The sequence below is a fragment of the Rhinolophus sinicus genome, chromosome 17 (genome assembly GCF_057876585.1).
Source record: "Rhinolophus sinicus isolate RSI-liver-muscle chromosome 17, RSI-T2T, whole genome shotgun sequence".
Taxonomy (NCBI): Eukaryota; Metazoa; Chordata; class Mammalia; order Chiroptera; family Rhinolophidae; genus Rhinolophus; species Rhinolophus sinicus.
In genome coordinates, this window is record NC_142517.1 from 32684648 (window position 1) to 32710733 (window position 26086).

General features: G+C 32.6%; 1 pseudogene; it reads left to right on the forward strand.

Annotated features, from left to right (window-relative positions):
• The first annotated feature begins 1978 nt into the window (after positions 1-1978).
• On the forward strand, positions 1979-2578 carry LOC109459967 (large ribosomal subunit protein eL19 pseudogene; annotated as a pseudogene).
• The last annotated feature ends 23508 nt before the right edge of the window (positions 2579-26086 follow it).

Consider the following 26086-nt stretch of genomic DNA (forward strand, 5'->3'; position numbering starts at 1 on the left):
GCGTTGGCAAGGATTTGTAGAAATTAGAAACTTCATGCATCGCTAATAGGAAAGTAAATATTGCAGCAGCTGTGAAAACAGTTTGCCAGTTCTTCAAAAAGTTAATTTTAGACTTATTACATGACCTATTAATTCCTCTCCTAGGTATATACCCAAAATAATGAAAACAGGGATCAAATTGATACTTGTATATCAATATTCATAGCAGCATTTTTCATAAAATGCATAAAGTGGAAACAATCCAATTGTCCATCAACAGATAAATATATAAACAATTGTAGTGTATTCATATTATGGAATATTCTTTAGCGTAAGCAAGGAATAATATTCTGATACATGCTACAACATGGATGAACCTTGAAAATAAATGAATAAACCAGACACAAAGGACAAATATTGTATGATTCTACTTATATGAGGTATCTAGAATAGACAAATGCATAGCCACAGAAGGTAGAATAGAGGTTACCAGAGGCTGGGAGGAAGAAATATAGAATATTATTTCTTCATGCTTACAGAGTTTGTTTCTGGTGATGCAAAAGTTTTGGAAACAGACAGTGGTGATAGTTATACCACATTGTGACTATACTTAATATCACTGAATTGTACAGTTAACAATGGTTAAAATGATCATTTTCATGTTGTTACTACATCATTACAGTAAAAACTCATGTTTATATTTAACATGTTATTATGTAATGCAGTTTTTATGAAGCAAATTATTATTTTTAAAAATAGTGTTTAGCAACATAATAGAGTCTCAGAGTGCTCTATGCTACAATGAAAATTATACTTAAGGATGTTCAGCCATCTGGGCATATTTAATACTACAAACATGTTAATATCTTATACCTTAAAAATAGTGAAAAAAATCTACATAAACTATTTTTGAGCCATTTCATACAAGCACTTTTAGGTTATAAACATGACATGCATATGTCTGCCTCACAGGTAGTACAAAGAAAAGCAAAATAATGATATCCAACCAAAATTTCTCAAATGACCTAACAACATTAGTAGAATAATCTCCATATAGATGTAAAAATAAATCATCAGAAACGGTTATTCAAAATGAGTATTTCCGGCTTTACATTTGAGCTCATATAAAACAACCCATAGAAAGTTTTAACTTTAAGCACAAGTAGCTTGATTTTTCTCATTATATATTCTTTTTTTAAAATCCAGTATGTTTGTAAGATAATTTATTTTTAAAAGAAATATCTTCCTAATAATACTTTTCACCACTTAAATTCTCCATCATCAGTCTATTGTTACTAAAATACATTATTCTAAACCCTCTTTTAAAAATGTATTTCAGAAATGATATTACCTACCAGGCATAAAATACTGTTCTATAATTACATAGACCCAGAAATCTTAATTTCTATTGAAATTACTTACAATAGGGCATATTACTTCTTTCCCTCTGATATATCATCCTAATCTTTAAAAAGTAGAAGAAATAATACAGATTTTAATTTTGACAAATCGAATGCATATACTTGATTTTAATTTTATGAAGTCATTTAAAGTTTCACTAAAAAATTCCTCACAGCAAAAGAAACAAAATTAGAAGGCAACATACAAAATGGGGGAAAATATTTGTAAACCACATATCTGATAGGGTGTTAATATCTATAATGTATAAGGAACTCATACATCTCAATTGCAAAAACAATGACAACACCAAAAATTTCATTTAAAAATAGACGAAGACCCTAAAAAGACATTTTTGCAAAAAAGATAAATGACCAACAGGTACATAAAAGTTGCTTAGCATCATTATCACTGGAGAAATGGACTTGTCCACTCTGTACCATCACAGCTAATAGATGAAAGAATGTAAACCAAAAACCAGATCCAGTTATAGGTTGTCTGTCTGTGCATCACATAATGCTGTTCTAATTATGTGCAGAGCAACGCTTAACGAAGACTAGGTTGGAGTTCATTCTTTCCTTTCATCTCTGTGGTCATAGCCATGAATATGCTCAAACTTCAGAAGAGGCTCACCTCCAGTGTCATCCACTGTGGAAAAAAAGGAGGTCTGGTTGGACTCCAATAAACTAATGAAACCACAAATATCAGCTCCCATCAGCAGATCCAGAAGCTGATCAAAAATGGAAAGGTCTTCCTGAAGCCTGTGACTGTGCATTTCTGGACTTAATTCCCAAAAAGAACCTTGTCCAAATGGAAGGGCAGGTATATGGATATAAGCAAGCAAAGAGGTACTGCCAATCTGGAAAGCCCGAGAAATTAACCTGGATGAGGATGATATATCATTATCATTGGAGAATTTTGCTCCAGCCACTCAGGAGATACAGTGAATCTAAGAAGACTGACTGCCACATGTATCATAGCTTGTACCTGAAAGCACAGAGAAATGTGTTGAAATTGGGCTGGTTCTCATGGAACACATCCACAAGCCAAAGGCAGACATGGCTCATAGAAGCTCCTGGCTGACCAGGTTGAGGCACATAGGCATAAGACCGAGGAAGCATACCAGTCTCATGAACAGTGGCTCTAGGCCAAGACAGAACAAATCAAGACGCTGTCAAAGGAGGAAGAGACTAAAAAATAAAGCTCCACGTATCTTGTCTGTACATATGGCCTAGGAAATTGTATAGATCATTCAATAAAACAAGTCTTTATCTTCCAAAATAAAAGAGTAAGACCCATGGAGTATTCTAAATACTTAAAAACACTAGTGTTAATATTTAGATATAAACTTGTACATTATATATTATAATCAAAAAAATTAAATAATGGACCCCTTTCCCTATTATATAATATATATGTATATTATATTACATTACATATATATATATATATATATATATATATATATATATAATGTATTACATTAATTATTCACTCCATACATATTTTGTTCATTTTAACTGATATCTAGGTAATGACAATCATTTTTCTATAGTAAGAAAACTCTGGGTTATGAAATTATTTTCTCTTTTTGGAAATTGTAACTTATATTTACATTAAGACTATCATAATATCACTTTTAAACTAGGATTAATTACTTTAAAATTTGATTCATCAAGATACTAATGATAACTGGAATTTGTTAAACATCATAATAAGAGGTTTTTAATTATAAATACAGTAATCTGAAACGTAGAAGAATACTGAACCATAATGTCAAATAGTGACCATAGTTTTACACTGAAAATAAGGACATGATTGGCAAAGTTGTGTGGAGCATTTATAAGCAGAAACTTCAGACTAAGTTTCAGATTACAAAATGATGACAGTCTTTGTATTTAAATGATTTATAGGGGCAATGTGAAACCAGGATGGGAGCCATTCTTGGTTACTATGTGGACTAAGAGAAATTACATTTTCATCCATATAATGTAGTGTCTGATACATGGCAACTGTTCAACACAAGATTAAATAGAATAAAATGCAGCATGCCACATATCAGTGAAATCACATGGTTCTCTGCTTTTTTTTTTTTTTTTTGCCAGAGGGTAAGGGGGGCGGGGGGTGGGGGGTGGGAGATGAAGGTAAGGTGAATATATGGTGATGAATATATGGTGATGGAAGGAGAACTGACTCTGGGTGATGAACACACAATGGGATTTATAGATGATGTAATACAGAATTGTACACCTGAAAGCTATGTAATTTTACTAACAATTGTCACCCCAATAAATTTAATTAAAAAAATAAATAAAAATAAAAAAAATGCAGCATGCTCATTTCACCTCTTGCCACTAGGGGTGGTCATGAGATTTAGTGTTGGTCAGTTGAACATAAAAGGGAGGTTTTGGTCAAGACTTTTGTTTGTTGTTGGAGTTCATCATCATCACAAAAGTGTGACACATCCTGTCACAATAGTGTCCCAAACAGATGTTCTCTGTCCATACGCCAATTTCTTTTATGAAAGAGGATACAATATTTCCCAGCATACACAGCTAGTAATTGCAAGGACAATAATTAAAATCCAGGTGAACTACCCGTAAAGACATTGCTTTTAACCAGAATTTCTCAAGTTTAGTGGTCTACGTTAGTGGTTCAATGTCAGATAATTACTCTCTTTGACACATATCATACATAGCTTTATTCTCGCCTTCAGCAGTCTGATTTAAATTAGACAGATATTAAAAAAATCATTTGAATGGTGAATTATTTTTGGAAAATAAAGTTTTATAAGCTTAAGTTTTAAAGAAGTACTTAAAAGTCCAGTATCATCACTGTGAAGGTAGGATTTGTGCTATTATTAAAATCTCCTGATAGGAAAGGATTACAAATTAGGTAGGATTCATGGGAAATGTAATGTGATTGGTTGAGACATAATATTAGACTCTCAACTGAAACATTACTTTATTTAAAAAGTTAGAAGATATTTAAACATTTGCATAAATACTTTTGTATTTTCTTAAGTATGAGACTTTTCTTAATCTTGCAAATAAATGCTAGCACATTTTGTTGAAAACTTAAATGTAAAATGTATTAAGTTAGATGAAAAAAATCAAGTTAAACCCAAGGAAAGGAAAATTATAAAGCCTATTCTAAGAGACAGTAATAGTTTCAGCTATATCAGTAATAGAACAAGGTTACTTTTTAATTGGAAATTTGGACATTCAACTAAAGAAAAGGAATTAGAACTTACTTAAAGTATGCATTTCATTTAAAGCACATTGATATGGTGTTGTTGTTATTTTGTTTGTTTGTTTGTTTGTTTGTCTGTTTTTCTTTTAGGTTATAGCAGCTTCCAGCTGAGAAGTATTGCAGGTATTACTATTGTTATATACAGAATTTTTAATGTATTAGACTTGATAACTTTTAAGTTTATGGAAGTAAATATTACATTTGAGGAGTTAATGTGAGTGCAATTTTAATAATATTAAACAGACTTAATCTACGGCTTCATGAGTCCAAAACAGCAAATAAGCTAATTTTATTTAGAATAGAAATCAATTTTTTATCAGCTTTATGATCTATTGTGGTCACTGTTGTCCTTCATTCTAAATGGTTATTGTCATAATCTATCAATTGTAAAATATTTTTTGTATCACCTCTGTTATGGACTGAATTGTATTTCCTCAAAATATGTTAAAGCTCTAACCTCTAATATGACTATATTTGGAGATAGAGTCTTTAAGGAGGATTTAAAATTAAATAAGGTGGACCCTAAAATTAAATCAGGCGGACCCTAATCCCTTAGGACAAGTGCCCTTATAAGATGAGGAAAAGACAAGAGAGATCTCTCTTTCTCCATTCACACAGGGAAAAGGGTAATGTGAGAACACAGCAAGAAGACCTCTGTCTATAAGCAAAGAGGAGATATCTCATCAGAAAGCTAGCCACCTGCTAACGCCTTGATACTGGGCTTTGAGACCCCATCACTGTGAGAAAATAAATTTCTATTGTTTAAGATACCCAGCCTGTGGTATCATGTAATGGCAGTCCAGCAAACTACTAAATGAACAACCTCTAAATGAATCTAAGAAAATCAATAAGAGTGTTATTTTGTAAAAGTGATTTCTTCTCTGGGTTGGAATTTATCTTATTAAAAATGCTTTTTCTCATACTGAAGTTACAACACAACAAAATACCAAAAGTTTTGCTAATTATGCCTTAAACTTGGATATTTAAGGGGGTTGGATTTACTGATTCCTCTGATGTTGCTGTTATAGTCAAGGACGTTTTGAAACTCAACTTAAAACCAAGGTCATCTCATGGAAACTTGAGAAAATTGCAATGGACAAACCAAAACTAGAATTCACAATTGACCTCCCAAACTAAATTCTGACTCCCCGTATCCCACAACCACCTACTAATCCATTGAAATAAGCCTAAAATGGCTAAGAAAGGAAATCCTTCAAGACAAAAAATAAACCAGAAAATGACAACCTTCTGACAAAAGGGTGTGAGATGGATGGAACTGACATACTAAATTTAATTTATAATAAAGGACATAGTTTGGGATGATTATATGTGAATGAGCACCAGTCTTTGATTTCTTTTTCCTTTATTTTTTCAACTGGAAGAGCTATATGGTCCCTCCACATTTTTTATTACTCCCATCAGCCTCTGGAGTATCTGCCAGGATTTCTTCCACTTACAGAACAGGAGTGCTTGTCCCAAATTATCTTAACCTAGTACAAGTTGTGTCATGCAAGCAAGCCAACAATAGCTGACAATTATTTTATGTTTGTCTGTCAAAATGCTTGAACCAAATATTTTAGGGCACAATCTAGAAAACCTAGGAAATAAAAACTTACTAAATGTCGTCGGAATGCTTATTTTATTTTTCCGTCTATTAGAATCTGCATTATATCTATCTTAAATATCCCTACTTTCCTACCAACGTCGTTTCATAAGATCAATATTTAAATTAAGACTTTTTATCAAAAATGCATCTCTGAATCCATTTAGACAATATCAAAAGTGACCCTTGATTTTTCTCAAGGCTAGGAGACTCTACACATGAAATTTTCCAAAATAATTGTTTCGCCACATTAAAAAAAAAAAAAAAATCTGTATTCCAAAACCTCAAGTGAGGTTCAAAATCATGATTATATAGTATCCATTTCTATCACTTTTTTTGTCAAAAAGAAAATCACTTCCAGCATTCAGTATTCAAGAATGTTTTTCCACCAGAAACTCTGTAGCACCCTGTATGCTATTATTGACCGCTGGCTGATAATTTTCGTAAAGCTTGTGTCACATTAAAACAAAAATTCAGTGTACTGTTAACACTTATGATCACTCCAAAAATTTTGATAATTTAAACTATGTTTTACTTATTATCTGTTTGTCATTATGGTACATGTTGGGGATAATACTGGAGAATAGGATAGATGTGTGAATGTGAAAAACAAACCTCGTAAAAAGGTTCTTTGCAAAATTGTTCTTAACGTTAAAAATTGTATGTAACCTCAATGCCTATCAATATGAAATTATTATTTTACATCCATACTAGTAAATACAAGGCAGTACTTTTAAAAATATGTGAAACTCTATAAACTTACATAGAAAAAAAGGAAACATTTTGTATGCTTTAAGCCACATATGGGGAAAATAAAATCCTATCAAACCAAAACTGGTTTTATGTATGTATATGTGTGTATACATGAGTGGATATATAAGTACAATTGTAAATATATAACAATATTATCATTTATATAATACTCATTACAAATATGAAATAATTTAAGAAGTCACAATTGATATTGAGAAATATAACAGACCCTTATGTCTCTTATGTTAAGTATAGCATGGGGAATGTAAAATATAATCAATAATATTGTAATAACTATGTATGGCGTGACATGAGTAATAGATTGATTGAGGTGATCACTTCATAAGTAACATATATGTCTAATCACTATGCTGTACACCTGAAACTAATATACTCTTGTATGTCAACTGTAATTGAAAACAAAATTTAAATAAATAATAAATGTTTTCTGTATAAGTTTTGAATGGTAAAATAAACTTTCAGAGAATTACATCTGACACCTTTTATTTCTGTAATCCATTTTGTCAGCATTTTTTGAAAATTATGATTTAATATTAGATTTTTTTTTGTTTTTGTTTTTTTTTTGCGTGTGTGTGTGTGTGTGTGTGTGTGTGTGTGTGTGTGTGTGTTTCCTGAACTCTGCTATGGAAATGGCACATTTTCTTTAAACTATTTTGGGTCAAAAATAAATTTTCAATATTGCATATATCTTTTGTTATAATAAATTACTAAAATTGTATCTTTGTGCTTTTAAAATAATACTCAGTCATGGTACTTACCTACAAGTGGCAAAACTTATCTCTAGAGAGAAATATGTTTATAATTAATTTACAAAGTGGGTTTATTGCATTATTTGTAAATTGTCTTTTGGATAAGTCACACCGAGATCCTGATGTGATTTACTTTCACATAATAGGCCATAATCACAATCTGTTAGTCCTTTTTCCCCCAACAGGAAAGGCAGTTTTATTAATTCTATCATGACAATTATGTAGTTTTAGCCCAGTAAAGAAGAATTTGATATTAGGCTCTTGCTTCCATGTAAGAATAATAAATGGGTATATTTAGATACTCTAGTTTCTATAAGAATTAGAGGCCAATAAGGGGGTAACATCTAATTTATATAAAGAACTCATAGAACTCAACAACAATAAAAATCAAAGAATCCAATTTAAAAGTGGGTACAGGACCTGAACAGATACTTCTCCCAAGAAGACATACAAATGGACAACAGATATATATATATATATATAATGCTCAACTTCACTAGTTACTAGGGAAATGCAAATCAAAACCACAATGAGATACTACCTCACACATATTAGAATGGTTATTTTCAACAAGACAGTAATGACAATTGTTGGAGAGGTTGTGGAAAAAAAAGGAACACTCATTCACTGCTGGTGGGAATGTAAATTGGTACAGCCACTATGGAAAACAGTATGGAGGTTCCTCAAAAAATTAAGAATAAAATTACCATATGACCCAGAAATCCCCCTTCTGGGTATGTACCTAAAAAATCTGAAAACATTTATCCATAAAGATGTATGTACTCCTATGTTCACTGCAGCATTATTCACAGTGGCCAAGACATGGATACAACTGAAGTACCTTTTTACAGATGATTGCATAAAGAAGATGTGGTACATATATACAATGGAATATTACTCCGCCAAACAACATGCATGGATCTTGAGATTATCATGCTAAGAGAAATAAGTGAGACAGAAAAAGTCAAGAACAATTTAATTTCACGTATATGTGGGATATAAAAATGAAACCAACAAATAAACAAGACAAATAAGCAAGCAAAAGCTCATAGATACATACAACAGTTTAGTGGTTACCAAAAGGTAAGTGGAAAGGAGGGAATGGTGGAAGAGGATAAGGGGGTCAAATATATGGTAATGGAAGGAGAACAGATTCTGGGTGGTATACACACAATGCAATATGTAGATAATATATTATAAAATTGTACAATTGACACCTATATAATTTTATTAATCAATATCACACAATAAACTTAATTTAAAAAAAGAATTTGAGGCAAGACATGGCAATTTCTATTGTGGGAACTTTTCTCAACAGAAAAAAATATATATATTTGCTGCTTGACAGCCAATGAAAAAACAACCAATGTCTATTACAAAACCAAATTACTAGTTAGTGCAATGAAGAAAGCAAATAACTTATTTATTTAACATTAGTTCACTGGGCAATTATTATTTGCCTAGATTTATTATACATGTGGTCCTACTAAGGAATCAAAATCAAACTTTGATGGATATGTTCATCATATTCTGATGGTCTTCTTGGTGTAAAAACAACAAAACCTAAAGAAACCCAGCAAAAAACTGTTACAAAGCACATATTCTACAATGAATCCCTTTCCACTTACGTGAAAAATTTTCTACAAAGCTCCCAAACAATTGGTTAAGTTCTGGTCATATTTTAAAGTCATCTTTAGTTATTATAGACTCATATGAGTCATAAATTAAAACAAAAAATTCACTATAACTATGTTGTCCTTGAAATACCTAGGCTATAATAATATTTTACAAGGCAGATTTGATGCAACTTGCATTGATTATCACAAAAAATTGAATCATTATATCTTCATATAATTGTATACCTATTGTCAGTTGCTGCTGTTCCAGTCAAAATATTTTTTGCAAAAATGCTGAGCTTGTTGCCAACTGTGCTCTTAAATTTAATGATTAAGACCAAAAGAAGCATAAAATTACTGACAGATAGCTTAATTGTGTCATATAATAAATAAAATCTGCATTTTCTAATTTTAGTGAATCCATTATTTTTAACTGTAAAGGTGTTCATTGACAATCTATCATAGTACTTATCAAGCCGAAAATATTTTATTAAAAATGTTTGACTATGACTACCTTTCTATAAAGAACAAAGTCAAATAACAACTCATTCATTTATCTGATAGGTTTTTATCTGGAGTGTTCTTTTGTACATATATTTACATATTACCTCCAGAATTTCTACATCAAGGAAGAAGCAGCACCATGCAGAAGAAAGAAAATTGGCAAAGGGTTCAGGAGACTCATAGGGCTATGATAAAATTGTGTAACTGAGTTCTGGAATTGGACAGCCTAGAAAGGAATTCTAGATCTGCCACAAAATGTATGTTACCTTGAGTGTTTTACATTAATTGATGTGTACAAAGTGCTCAGAACAGCCCCCTGGCTCATAGTGAGATTGCCATAATTGCTAGTTAAGATTATGGATAGTCTATGAATCTCCATTATCTTATGAAAATTGTAAATTTAGAGAACATTTTAGCCTTTATAACGTTACAATTTTTTTGGTTATAAGACTCAGCTGTAAATCTACCTTAAGGGGTGGCCAGTTAGCTCAGTTGGTTAGAGCATGGTGCTAATATAGTTGCACCAAGGTCACCGGTTCAATCCTTGCATGGGCCACCGTGAGCTGCACCTTCCTTAAACACACACACACACACACATTAAAAAAAAACAAAAAAACAAAACAAAAAAAAACAACAAAAAAAAACCTGCCAGGTGCTTTCATATAGGAATAAAATTACTATTTTCCTATTTAGAGTGTCTTAGAATAGTCCTTATTTTTTAATAGTTAAAGAAATTACAATAAGTATACCATGAACTACAGTGCTTCTTACCCCTAGATTACACTAGAAGCACTGGAGGATATTTTCAAAGTGAATATCCATGACCCATGCCATACAAATTAAATCAAGACCCAAGAATGGGGCTGGAGCTTGGCCATTAATATTGAGGTTATTTAATGAGTAAGGTTTTCTTAGACTTTTCTGCTTTAATCGTTGAAATCCTTCCTTTAAAATCACATCGGTGCCCCAAACTTCCATTTTAACCTTTGTTAAATTAGTCACTTATCAGTATATCTGTATTCTTGTTTGGTATTTCAAACAACCTTATGAAAATCTCCTTGGAAATCTCTGGCATTGCCAATTGATAGTCTCAATGCTGAATTAGCTTCCTTCCAAAAAAGTTCCAAAACCCATTTTTAACCATAGTATCACTCTTTTCTCAAAGTGATGTGTTAGCTTTATCTTTTAATCATTCCCCTCCCTCATGCTTCTTGACCTTCTAAATTGAACTTGTTACAGAATCTTATATATTCTATTTATTAAGTTACTTATTTGTGGTTTACTCTTATGCCTGCAATCTTCTTCTTATGAAGACCATTTTCAAACATCAATTTATTCATTTGTCTACCCACTTTTTTTTTCTTTCTTTTTTTTACCTTAATTCTTATATGACCTCCAGAAATATTTTTAAACTCTCCCTTTTACTTTGGTGTGTGTGTGTGTGTGTGTGTGTGTGTGTGTGTGTGTGTGTTTTAATTTCTTCCCCTTCCTACAGTCATGATCTGTAGGGAGATAATTATTGCTTCTTTTCTAGTGATGCAGTAGCTTAATCACTGGCTACTGGCTGCTCTGTTATGTACTCTAGAAATTTTGAAGATTGACTGTGACACTCATCTATTCAAATAACTCCAGTCTTCCTTATTCACCTAAAGCTAAATTTTTCATTTTTGACATTTAAATTCTCCCAATCTACAAGAATGTTCACTGAGCGGTGATCCTAATAATCTATCTCTATGTACACATTTTGCTCAGTCCAATTGAAAAGACAGCAGAACATAATCAAGTTCTTAAATTATACTTCTTTCAATTATCTTCAGTTTTATGTTAAAATGTTATTAAGAGGTGAGGTTAATTTTTTTCAACTTTATATTCTCCCAAAGGCCTTAGTAAGAATAAGATTTAATTCATTCAAAAAATATATTGAGCATTTAGTAGTACAAAAATATCTACGGAATGTCAAATATACAGAAAAAGGTAGTTACTAAGGCAATTTGAAAATATATCTGGGGAAAGTACAACTCATAACATTTCAGGATGTAATACTCATGCTTAAAATATGGATCTTGAGATTATTATGATCAGCAAAACAAGTTAGACAGAAAAAGTTGAGAACAACATGACTTCACTCATATATAGGATATAAAACTGAAAACAACAAAAGAACAAGACAAACAAAGAAACAAAAACTTATGGACACAGACAACAGTTTAGTAGTTTCGAGAGGGTACAGGGGACAGGGGATGATACTAGAAGAGGGTAAAGCGAGTTAAATATATGGTGATGGAAGAAGAACTGACTCTGCGTGGTGAACACACAATGTGATATATAGATGATGTAGTACAGAATTGTACACTTGAAACTTATGTAATTTTACTAACCATTGCCACCCCAGTAAACTTTAATTAAAAAATATATGTTATAGCATTTCAATTTGAAAACTAAATAAAGGGGATTCTGGAATAATATAAGGAGAACAACTTGTAAGTAATAGAACCAGAATGGAGTCTTGATTCAAAATGTTTGTCAGTATAATAAAGTTGGTCCTAATTCCCCACCTTTTTGTAAACTGAAATGACTTTAGTAATTAGAATATATAAATAAAGTATAACCAAAGACAATATTGTTGAAGTAATTATTTAAATATTACCTTGATTGAGCCCATAGCTGCTAGAGCAACCATAGCAGTTTTCTTGGTTTATCCTAACTCAAGAAATGGTATCGAATTTTTCTGAAATTAAGTAACAAAAAATAATGTTTAGCAAGAAACTGTGATTTACAATCAGCTTCAAAAATGGTTTCTGTAATGCAGAGTAGGAAATAATGAAAAGAGAGAGTATTCCACTTGAAATTGTATTAACTCATTTAAAATACTTAACACAGCCTGAAGTAGCAATGACGTTGGACTCTCCTGCTCACCATCAGCACATAAAGTGTTAAGTAATGAATGTTACTCATACATCTTCCTATCTTGCTTCAGCCGATTCACAAAATTAAGAAGGCTTTACTCTTTTTCTTTCTCAGTGATATTTCTGCCAGCAGTTCTGGATCACGAACCTTGATTATTAAAAACATAAAAACAAAAAGACAAAATATCCATTTCAGTTAAGACAGTTTTGTGGAAGAGCAGGTGGCTGATAAAAAGGCACACTCCTTGGTGTTGAGGCAAAAACAGCAGTTGAAGAATAAAGAGCACCCTATCCTGTGGAGTTTAAATTAAATTCAGATTTGTTTCAGCAGGGCCTTAATAGTGTACCTATAACTGGGAGTATTCGGCTTAGCTGATTTCTCCCATGCTTTTGCTATGTCAAAGCCTGTATAATCATTTTGTGTATTTTCAATAAAAATGTATTGGTAACAACAAACTGTTATATATATTAAATGTGTGGTCATTATTTGTGACCTTGAGCTACATTTTTTAAATGTGCAAATTATAAGGAACATACAGCATCAATATTATTATAGTTGTCTTTTGAATTTATTGCTAGTATTTAGTCTTTATTATTTTACTTTTTCAGTCACAACTGCTGATCTTATTGCCTCAGATGCAGCTAAATCTACACTGCCTGAAGAAGCCCCTTCTGTCAGTAATTAAGGAAAATTCTGCCTTTGGAAAAACTGCCATTTCAAAGAAGATATAGCAACCACTATTATAACAGTGGTGTTTTACTAGTAGTAAATTTTAACTGATCTTTCCTGTAGTCACCATAGAGAGGGGAATAGAATAAAAGAGGAATGAAAATTTGACAGATACAAATATATGGTGATGGAAGGAGAACTGACTCTGGGTGGTGAACACACAATGGGATTTATAGATGATGTAATACAGAATTGTACACCTGAAATCTATGTAATTTTACTAACAATTATCACCCCAATAAATTTTTAAAAGTAAATAAATAAATAAGTTAATTAATTAATTAATTAAAAAAAGAAAATTTGACAGATACGAAATCAGATAAATTCTGTTTTTTTATGTAGCCAGCACTTTACTGTATTTGTTGATTGTTTCTAATAGCATTTTGGTGGAGTCTTTAGGGTTTTCTACATATAGCATCATGTCATCTGCAAAGAGTGACAATTTAACTTCCTCATTCCCAATTTGGATGTCTTTTATTTCTTTCTCCTGCCTGATTACTCTGGCAAGGACTTCCAACACTATGTTGAAAAGCAGAGGTGATAGGGGACAGCCCTGTTGTGTTCCTGAATGTAGAGCAAAGGGCTTCAGTTTTTGACCATTAATTATGAGATTTGCTGATGGTTTGTCATATATGGCCTTTATTACGTTAAGGTATTTTCCTTCTATACTTATTTTATTAAGTGTTTTAATCATAAATGGATGTTGTAGCTTGTGAATGCTTTTTCTGCATCGATTGATATAATCATATGATTTTTGTCCTTTATTTTGTTTATGTGATGTATCACATTGATGGATCTGTGGATGTGAACCATCCTTGTGCCTAGGGGATGAACCCCACTTGGTCGTGATGAATAATCTTTTTAATGCATTGTTGTATTCAATTTGTTAGAATTTTGTTTAGGATTTTTGCATCTGTATTCATCAGAAATATTGGTCTGTAGTTTTCTTTTTTTGTGCTGTCCTTATCAGGTTTTGGTATCAGGGTAATGTTGGCCTCATAAAATGAGTTAGGGAGTACTGTCACTTCTTCCATTTTTTGGAAGAGTTTGAGCCGGATTGGTATTAGATCCTCTTTGAAGGTTTGGTAGAATTCACTAGTGAAGTCATCTGGTCCCGGACTTTTGCTTTTGGGAAGGTTTTGGATGACTGATTCAATTTCGTTACCGGCAATCGTTCTGTTTAGATTTTCCAGTTCTTCATGGTTCAGCCTTGGAAGGCTATATGTTTCTAAGAACTTGTCCATTTCTTCTAGGTTGTGGAATTTGGTGGCATATAGTCCTTCATAGTATTCTTGGATGATCCTTTGTATTTGTGTGGTGTCCATGATAACTTCCCCTTTTTCATTTCTGATTTTGTTAATTAGTGTCTTCTCTCTTTTTATGTAAGTGAGTCTAGCCAAGGGTTTGTCAATTTTGTTAATCTTTTCAAAGAACCAGCTCTTTGGCACATTAATTTTTTCTATTGTCTTTTTCTTCTCTATTTCATTTAGTTATACTATGATTTTTGTTATTTCCTTTCTTCTGCTAACTTTGGGTTTCATTTGTTCATCTTTTTTTAGTTCTTAAAGGTGTAACCTGAAGTTATTTATTTGGGATTTCTCTTGTTTCTTGAGATAGGCCTGTATTGATATAAATTTCCCTCTTAAAACTGCTTTTGCTGCATCCAAAAATTTTTGGTAGGATGTATTTTCATTGTCATTTGTTTCTATGTATCTTTTGATCTCTCCTCTAATTTCTTCTTTGACCTGGTTGTTCTTTAAAAGTATGTTGTTTAATCTCCATGTATTTGTGTTTTTTCCTGCTTTCTTTTTGCAGTTGATATCCAATTCCATAGCCTTGTGATCAGAGAATATGCTTGGTATGATTTCAATCTTCTTAAATTTGCTGAGGCTGTCTTTACATCCCAATATATGGTCGTTCCTTGAGAATGTTCCATGTACACTTGAAAAAAATATATAGTCTGATGTTTTAGGATGAAGTGCTCTATATATGTCAATTATGTTCATTTCATCTAATGTGTCATTTAGGGCTGCTATTTCATTATTTATTTTCTGTTTGGATGATCTATCCATAGCTGTCAATGATGTACTTAAGTCCACTAGTATAATTGTGTTTTGGTCAATTTGTCCCTTTAGTTCTGTTAGTAGTTGCTTGGTATATTTTGGTGCTCCCTGCTTGGGGTAATAAATATTGATGACTGTTATGTCTACTTGTTGTATAGTCCCTTTTACCATTATTAAATGTCCATCTTTGTCTCTTGTTGCCTTTTTCACCCTGAAGTCTGTTTGATCTGTTATCAGTATGGCTACACCTGATTTTCTCTGGATACCATTTGCTTGGAGTGTCAATTTCCACCCTTTCACTTTGAGTCTATGCTTGTCCTTGTAGCTGAGATGTGTCTCTTGGAGACAACATATAGTTGGGTTAGGTTTTTGATCCAATCTGCTCCTCTGTGCCTTTTTATTGCTGATTTCAGTCCATGTACATTTAGGGTGATTATTGATATGTGAGGATTTCCTTTCATTCTATTTTTAGTTTTCTGGTAAGTCTGTATCTCCACTGTTTCTTTGCCTTTTTGTTGTTGTCTGTTATTTCTGGGTGGTGGTATTCTATGATGTTTCCCTCTGTTTCTTCTTTTATTACAGTTTATATTTCGGTTCTGGATTTTTTTCAGTGGTTACCCTTAAGTTTATGTAAAAGAAAGTTTGACATTTAAAGTATTCCATTTTCTTCAGCATGCTTACTTTCTCAATTCCCATATTCTGGTTCAGGCCTTTACTCTCCCCCTTTTTATGTTTTGCTTGCAGCAAATTGTCCCTGTTGATGGTGGACAAATAGCCTCCTTTAGTATTTCTTATAGTGCAGGTCGTCTATTAGAAAATTCCCTCAGCTTCTGTATGTCTGGAAAGGTCTTTTTTCTTTCTTCATATCTAATGGATATCTTTGCTGGATATATTCTTCTTGGCTCATAATTTCTCTCTTTCAATAGTTTGAATATTTGGTTCCACGCCCTCCTGGCTTGTGGAGTTTCTGCTGAAAATTCTGATGATAATCTAATGGGCTTTCCTTTGCAGGTTACCGTCTTCTTTTCCCTGGCTGCCTTGAGGATTCTTTCTTTGTTGTTGATTTTAGAATGCTTCAATACAATGTGCCTTGGAGAAGGCCTGTTGGAATTGAGGTAATTAGGTGTCCTATTTGCTTCTTGGATTCGAGGATCCAGTTATGTCCACAAGTTTGGGAAGTTCTCATTGACAATTTGTTTGAATATATTCTCTGTTCCCTTCTCTCTTTCTTCTCCTTCTGGTATGCCCATTATTCTTACATTGCTCTTTCTGATGGAGTCAGAAAGTTCTTGTAGAGTTCTTTCATTTCTTTAAGACTCAAGTCTCTTTCTTCTTCCATCCGTGTAATTTCCAGGTTTTTATCTTACATGTCACTGATTCTTTCCTCCATCTGGTCAACTGTACTACCTAAGCTGGATATTTCATTCTTAATTTCTTCTATTGAGTTCTTAATCTCCAGAAATTCTATTTGGTTCTTTTTTTAATTTCAATCTCTTTCATAAAATGTTCATGATGTTCTTTAATTGTGTTTCTGAGTTCATTAAACTGCCTTTCTGTGTTTTCTTGCATCTCGTTGAGTTCTTTCAGAACTGCAATCTTGAATTCTCTGTCATTTAAATCACATATTTCCATATCTTTAAGTTCCTTTTCTAGAGACTTTTTATTTTCTCTCTTAGCTGTCTTGTTGCCTTGGTTATTCATGGCAATTGAATTTATTATTTCTCTTCTTAGACATCTACAGGAGTGGCTTCTACAACAGGTTGATAGGAAGAGGTCTTTCTTTTGTTTTCCAGTACTTGTTGGTAGACTGTTTTATTTTCTCTCCGACTGCAGCCTTTTGTTCTTTCTCACACAGTAGTGCTATGTTTTCTCTGCACTATTCCAGCTTCTCTCACAATGGGGGGATTCCCTGGGAGACTGGCTTCTCCTCTGTTAATAGTTTGCCTGGGTCACAGGGTGCAGTGTCCATGTGGGTATGCGGAGAGCTTTTGAATTTCCAAAGCTCTTCCTGCAACAGATTCAGAGCCCATGTGTTTCAGCAGCTCTGTTTATTCCTGCATGAACCTGCCCTGATAGGTGGGGCCAGGGGAGGGGTGTGTTGTGAGAGGTGGCCCAGAGCAATGGCAGCACCCACTACCACAGCCAGTCCTGTTTCCACAGCTCCCTCCCCTTTGCTGGAACTAGTTGGACTGTGAATCTGTGTCTGAATCCCACAGTTCTCAGAACAGCAAATATTCTATTCTTTTGATCTGACACTACTACTGTTCAGCTTCTAGCACCCAGCAGGTGGGGGCTGGGTGAGCTCTGGGAGGGTAGGGACGGGGCGACTAGTCTCAGTGCCTATGTCTTCATATATATATATATATATATATGTATGTATGCATATGTATATATATATATATATATATATATATATATACACGTATATGTGTATATATGCATATATGTGTATGCATAAGTGTGTGTGTGTATACTGTTTTACCCACTATATACATATATATGCATATGTATATATGCATATATATGTGTATGTATATATATGCATATATATGTGTATATATATATATATATATATATATATATATATATATATATACATATATATAGTGGGCCCATCCTCCCTAGAGTCTTTTTTCTAATCCTCCTGATGCCCTATATTAGACAACTGATAAACATGAACTAATGGAAGTAAGTTTGGAAAGAAGGCCAAATTGCATTCAGTCGTTAAGAAAGATTATTTCATCTGATCAATTTCACTTTGAGGGGACCTCAATACACATGTATTAGACCAAAAAAAAAAAAAAAAAATCTTCCAGGGGACTTCCAGGGTATAAAGTTGATCACTTCAAAAGTAGTCAAGAAAAGAAATCTTCTGGGAGTACAAGTAGTCATAGCACCATGGCAGGTTTAAAATAAAAAGAATACCATACCGTGCAGCATCCTAGAAATAGGACCTCAGTGCTATGTTCTTAGTTAAGGAGGGAAGGACAACTGGATGAGAAATAACTATTCTTTGTAAGAATTGAAAGATAGAAAGAGGATGACCATTATTTCGCTCACTGTAAGGGTACAGAGTGTATACCATTGAAATACACTAGGAAGTATCCATAAAAAATGTAGGAACAAATTTGCCCATCGCACAGAGAAGAGATAAGGCCAATTTCTAGTCCAAGTCTGGGAGAGCTTAAGAATTGAAAGAAGATGAAAACAGTAATAAAGTTAAATATAGGACCAAGTTCCGTAGAAAGCAAAGATCCATTCTTACAGTAGAGCAAATCCTAAATTGTTGGAGAAAGGTGGAAATGGGAAACCTGGATAGGCTTAGGGCTCTCTGACTGTCTAAGGAATATGCTTCCTACTTTCTAAGGAAGAGTCTGGGAGACTGAAATCCTCTTAGAGAAGTCTGAATATCTCACTTGATTGTAGAGCAATTGGAAAACAGGTGCATGAGGTGCCAAGTTAAATAGCAATCCAGTGAACTAATACAACAACTAGATATATGAGGTTGAAAACAGATCCATAGAGTCTTGGGTTCCCAGAACGGTATACAATAATACATCTGCATAGTTCCCGTTCTCCTAAGAGAAACAAACAAACAACAGCTGCAGCAAAACATAGCAACCCATGAGCTACCCAATCTGGAGAGGCATCTTGTTTGGAAAGAAGCTGATGTAGCGAATGCTAAGTACACATGGAAACAGAAATGCAAAAGAGTTAACAAAAGCATTAGATGTGCAAAGGCAGCATAAATCTCACCTGACAACTAAACATCAGAAAGGATTATGTGCGTTTGTAAGTCCTATAGGGTACAGAGGACCATAATGAGCCTGGACACCATGATAGCACATGAAGCACTATACATTAGGTTCCCATTGACCAGAAGTGTAGAACAGAAGGTAGGAAAATGCTGCACTATGTTTACAATTAGTGGGGAATATTATACTCCCAAATGTCAGTAGAAAACTAACAATCTAAACTAGTTCAGTTATAGAAATACAAAGTTGCATTTTTTCCCCATCTGAACTTTGTAAATGTGTAATTTATATCTAATACACTTGTAATTCTCCCACATTTTCCAATTAAGTGGTAGTTTGGGCTACTCTAGAATGTTTTCCATGTGAGAAAACTTACTAATTCTCCAAAGGGCTCATTTGACCTCTGTCCAGCTTTATAAGAACACTTTCTTTACATTGACCTAGAAAAATATTTATCTGGTTGCTTTAGTTAATGGGGTCAGGGAAACTTAAGGAAGGGACATAAAATGTCATATACTCTAAAGATCACTAGTTCTATCCAAAATAAATCAAATCTTGGAGGTTAGTTAAGAGTGTGTGTGTGTGTGTGTGTGTGTGTATGTGTTGCTATTTTGTGTGTTTGTGTGTGTGAACTAACTGTTATTTCTGAAGTTCTCTGATCAACTCAAAATAAGTTTAAAGACTATATCAAGGTTTGAATATTAATGTCTGATCATTAGTATTATTTAAGCAAAGTGATATTATAGCCAGGGAACATCACAGCATTTGGATTCCAATGAATTTCTATCCCTAAGAGAAGCGTTTGTGATAATGTTTGTATTTGGTTCTTCTTCTGTTTTAGAATCAATCAAGTTTATTTCAACACCTTTAGTTTTCCATCCTTTGCAACTTTCACATTTTTATTCTTGCCCCTGTCATAAATATTTCATAGCCAAATGATAACTCAGGGGAAAAAAAATGTTTCACATCTATGCTGTTGAAAATCAAACAGGCATCCTTTGCATGTGTTTCAACATCTTTAGAGTGTGCCTTACACCTTTAGTTTCCTAAAAGAATCTCCTTTTATGAAACATAAATAGGATTTTTTATATAAACCAAAGTCAGAACATTTTAAATGGCTCAAAGCAATAGCAGGGCAAATCTATTGTTTTCATATTTGGAAATAAGCATAAATTATATATTTATAATTTATATAAGCAAAATATAAATTATAGGTAAATAAGTAAAATATATGTATATATCATGGGTGCCAAAATAATGTGGACCCTTTGGTCAAAGTTGCTCAAGCAGTAGTTCGCCATAATCGGAAGTGTCTGGACACTGATGGTAACCACTTTGAGCACCTCTTGTAATGGCAGAAGTCAAATGTGACTTGTATTCATCTTTTGTTATCAGTATATATCGAGTATTACAATTTTAATACAGTTTTCCTTTCTTAAAATGTATATACATTTTTTGGCATTGTGTGTGTGTGTGTATACAACTTGTAATGGTATTTAGCTAACTTGATGTTTTAAACAAAACTAGAATTGATATATTTTGTTTTTGTGAATTAAATACAAATATGTGTTATAATGGAGATGTGGAAATATGTATACTAGAGGAGTTAGTGACATTTAAAGTATGTCTATAAACAAAAATAGAATCTGAAAATCATAGAAATTAAATAAATAGCTCTATAATTCTTTTCTGAATGCACATAAGGAAATATTTCCAAGATATTATTCCATTGCGCCTATTAACCATGTGTGAGGAAAGGAGTTGTGTTTACACAAATATAGGAATATTTATATTTATGTATATATTACAATGATATGCCTAAAAAGAACTTAAGACTGTAAGTCTGTCTTGCTATTTAAACCACATTAGTCTATCTTAAAGTTATATCTAGTATAGAACCTAGACCCTTTTTTCTCCACATAATCTATGATGGTAAAGAATCTTTGGAAAAAACATAGATATTGAGTAATTTAAATGGTTATGAGGTGATTTTTGTATACCACTATATTTATTATGGGTGAGGGAAACATAACTTCTGATATGCCTTGTAGGACTTATGTGCTCATTTTCCCCAGATACCTTTTTTTGTCCCTCATGTTATCAAGCTTCTCTCAATTTTCATAAATCTAATGATATCACATTATATCTGGTTATACTTAATATCTATTTTAATTATATCACTAAGTTCCTTTCATAAGAGGGGTTTGCTTGGGGATACAAAAGTCTGATTCTACATATTGATGCTGCCAATGTGACCATTGCACAGAATTCACCTGGGTACCTTCTGCCACACCTACTTTATTTCAAGCAAGTTAGAGATGTCAGTTGTGTGCAAAGCCCTCGATAGCTTAAGTCAGGGGAAAATTGAGACTTGATCATTGGATTTACCAATACAGAAGTTAGCAGGAACATTAATAGGGAGTTTTTCAATAAGTACAGTGGATGCCTGCTGAGTGGCTTAAGTGAAATTTTAAGCAGAATAATAGGAGATATTGAGCACAGAAAATTCTTTAAGATTCTTTTTCTAAAAAAAGGAGAAGAAAAATGTAGTTGTAGCAGGAGGAATGTATGTTCAAGAGAGGTTTTTGGTTTTGTGTGTCAGTTTATTTATGTAAGAAGCAATTTTTTTGTCTGTTTATTGAATAATCCAGTAGAGTATCATAGTTTTAATACAGGATAGAGAGAAGAAAATTGATTTAAAAAATAATGTAGTTGAAAAGGTGTGAGGGGCTGTTTTTTGTACACATGTGAAAGGGTTGGCTTAAGTGTTTCCACAAAGAAGGAAATTTATGTAGGAAATTAGTGTCATAAGGTACTTTTGCAGGAAATATTATTTGTGACTTCTGTTTTTCCAGCAAGTTAGGAAAAAAACAAGCTATCAGCTGAGAGTATGGAAGGAGAGAAAGTATCAGAGGCTTTAAAAAAGTAAAAGAATAAAAAAAACATTCAGGAGAGTGAGAGAGAACATGGAATAAAATCATGTTGCCACAACCGTTGATAGTCATCTGAGACCACTCAGTTAGTGGTTAGGAATTTGAAGTGAGTCCTGTCAGCATTGTCATGCAATTCTTTGAGCTAAGTTTAGCTGAATTGGTATAATCATCCAGGAGACAAAAAAGTGATCGAGACTGAAAAATAATAATAATGGACTATAAATTCCAAGTCATGTAAAGAAGGAAATGAGAACATGAAGCTGGGAATAGCAACAACAAATTGATAGGCCCAATGAGATGTTGGTCCTAGAAGGGCTGAAGCATTGCTGGAGCCAGGGAAGCAGAAGAAATAATTTGGAAAGAGTGTATGTACATGACTACCAAAGTAGGTTACTTGAAAATGAGACATTGAAGAACTTTCAATGCTTGGGATGGAAAGGAGTCATAACTTGAGAAAGTTATGGATGAAACAGTAACCAAAAAATGTGATTAATACTTTAGCTAAAGTATTAATCACATTTTTCGGTTGGGAAAAAAAAAAAAAAAAAAAAAAAAAATATATATATATATATATATATATATATATATAAATATATATATATTTATATATATATGTGTGTGTGTATATATATATATATATATATTTATATTTATATATATTTTAATGGCTGACCATAACATTTGTGTAGCACAGTGAAATTTAGGAGTCAGGTAAGGGTAGGAGATGGGAACAGAAAGTGTAAAAACCTGTGTGTGAGGATTTGGGTTGTCAGACATAGTCTGGAAGTTGGATATTCTTACAGTAAATGAGGACAAAGGCTATAATGAGCCCTGTATAGATGCTCTCCAGGAAGAAAGTGTTGAACAAGCTTGAATTTGGGGAAAATAAATCTTAGTTAAAGACAAGAAATTCTGGCATGTCATCTTTATTCCTGACAATGTTTGCATGAGGAAGGAAGAGGTTGTTTAAGACAAAATAGAAAATGTAATGAAAAGCAGTAAACTACGAACAATAGAAGAGACAACACCAGATGAATAGAACTTCTAGAAATAAATAATATAAATATTTAAATTTAAAAAATGTATAAAAGGGCTAAAGAATGTATTAAATTAAATTAAGAGAGATGTAATATAAAAGAGTATAGGTCTGAATAAATTACCCACATTGGAGTCAAGAGAGATAAAGAGAAATACGATAGGCATAGGGAGGAGAGAATGAGAAATTCCAAATATTTTTGAGAAGAAACTTAAAGAGGCAACAGAGAGAGAGAAAAAAATATATTCAAAGATAAAATTGATGAAATTTTCTGGAAGGGTCCATATTACCAGAATATAGAACATAGAATTTCCAGGGATGCAGAGTAAGAGATACACAGCTTTGTAAAACAAGAGCATGAGGGTAGATTTGAAATAACAACAGTTAAGTTGTATTTCATTTATATAGTTTATTTCTGGAAATAAAATAAATGTCAGTGGTACCAAACATTATCTCTAACTAGAGAAGTGGCAGTATCAGATTTGTGTTGTTAAGTACAATAATCCAAGTGACTGTGAATTTTACCATGGAATTTATAACATGGTAAAGCCTGTATTCTAGACCATATAACTTTCATAACTAATATCATGGATAAACTTATATACCCAGAGATTTCTGAGTAAATTTTCAGCCTTTCTTTCCCCAAGTGGTTGATCAGATTGTGTTTTAGCAATTGTAACATGCCAATGAACCTTGGCATTTAAATTAATAAGGTATAAATGAAGACATAGCTTGTTCTCTGAGTGGTTGTAACAGCCTGCTGGGTTTCATCAATCATGAAGCAGCTCATGCTGGGACTAAATAACAAGGAAAAGTACAAAAAAATGGTGGGAAAAGGAAAGATGCTACTGCTTTTAAAGGGGCATTAGAATACATTTGTGACATTAAAATGTCAAAAAACAGTATATGAATATCCATACAATGTTTGAAAGACACTAAATTCGTAGCCCACTATTGTCTGAATGAATAAAGTAAAAATTAAATTCAGCAACTCTGTAAATTTAAATGTAAGACACCAACAGTTCCATTTACATTCAAATGGCTTAATTTTTGGATGATTTCATTTTTATCTGTTCAGTAATATTCCCATGAGAGCCTTTTATCAAATTAAGATTTTACTTCAGAAAATATTAATTTTAAATGACAGTATTTAAGAGAAATGTATTTATTTTAAAATATTTTCAACTCTTTTTCAAATATTTAAAAGTATTTCTCTAATGAATTCCTTTAAAGAAGCTATAATAATTATTTGTTTTAAGAAGTAGTTTAAAATCTATCTAGCTTTTCTAGCAGGAAAATAATTTTGTGTGTGTCTTTAGGTCAAGTTCAATTTCTAAATTATCATATCCTTAGGAAAATACCATCTTATTTTCCTGGACCTATTCATTTAACATAATAGAGATTTGAGTCATTTTGAGAATCAAATCATCCAAGTAAGATAAAAGGAATCTAAAAACGCACATAATTTCAGTTAACAAATAAGATATGATGCCGGAATTATATGTCACTATAATACATTACTAATGATGTCTTGTTATGTTAAAATTTCTCTACCCAGCCAAGAAATATTCATTTATTAATTTTCATTCATTCAGTTAACAAATGTCACTATTGATTAGAGCAAAGATGCAATATACACAAAATGATGAAGCAATTACAGGGACTTTTACCATAAACATGAAAATAATGTAAATATGCTTCTGTCTCAGATGGCATTATTAGATTGTGTTTGGAAAATTTCTCCTTATCTGCTACAGAGAATACATCACAGTGGTGTAATTCTTTATAAGAATTAAAACAGCAAATTACAAACACAGAGCTGTATTTAAAAACAAGAATATCTCTGTGATATAAAGCGCAAAGTATCGAACCTGGCAGAAATGTAGTCTGTTGATCTCTGGCTTTTGAAAGCAAGTAGATGTAGCAAGAAGTAGAGAATAAATGAGGATTAGAAATTATTCACACCAGCAGTCCATGTGTGGTGAGAGTAGGAGCTTGAGAAAGAATGCCTGAATTCAGAAACTGGGGTGGGGATCCCCCATTCAACAACACATCTAAAGAAAATTGTGCACCAAGGACTCTAAGCAATGACTTATTTGAAACCTCATAAGTGGGAGGACAATGCAGCCCAAATGCAGCATTACTTTCATTCAGGCTTTGGCCTATTCACTGATTGGTTTACTCATTGGATCTGATTGGTTTTCAAGATCCCCATCTCCATAAGAAAGAGGAGACAGCCAAATGCTTTAATTCGCTTTCACACATGGAGAATCCACAGAGATCAAGAGATGCAAATACAAAATTATTAGACAAACAAAGGTATATGCAGGAAGACAGGGAACAAAAGACAAGAAGATACATGTCCCACCCATGACGAACTTGAAAAATGAAATTAATCAAGAAAAAGATGAATAAATCTACTACCAAAACCAAACATAGAAACATAATTTTGACAATCGGAAATTTGAAGTAAGTATGGTTAGGTTCCTAAAAGAGAAGAAGGAAAATGTAACATCTAAAACAAAACAAAATAAATCAAATAAACAGAAACTCAAGATGTTATATAACAATAATAGACAGAACTAAAAGAAGTAAGAATGAACATAAAAACAACCAATTACTTATCATGAAGGGAAAAAACTCAGTGAAAAAACGAAAAGAATATCTGTGTGTGTGTATATTCTTTTTGTTTTTTAGTGACTTTGTGTTAAATTATGTATACATACACACATGTTTATACACACATATGTGTATGTATATGTGTGTATAACTAAAATTCAGGTACTAA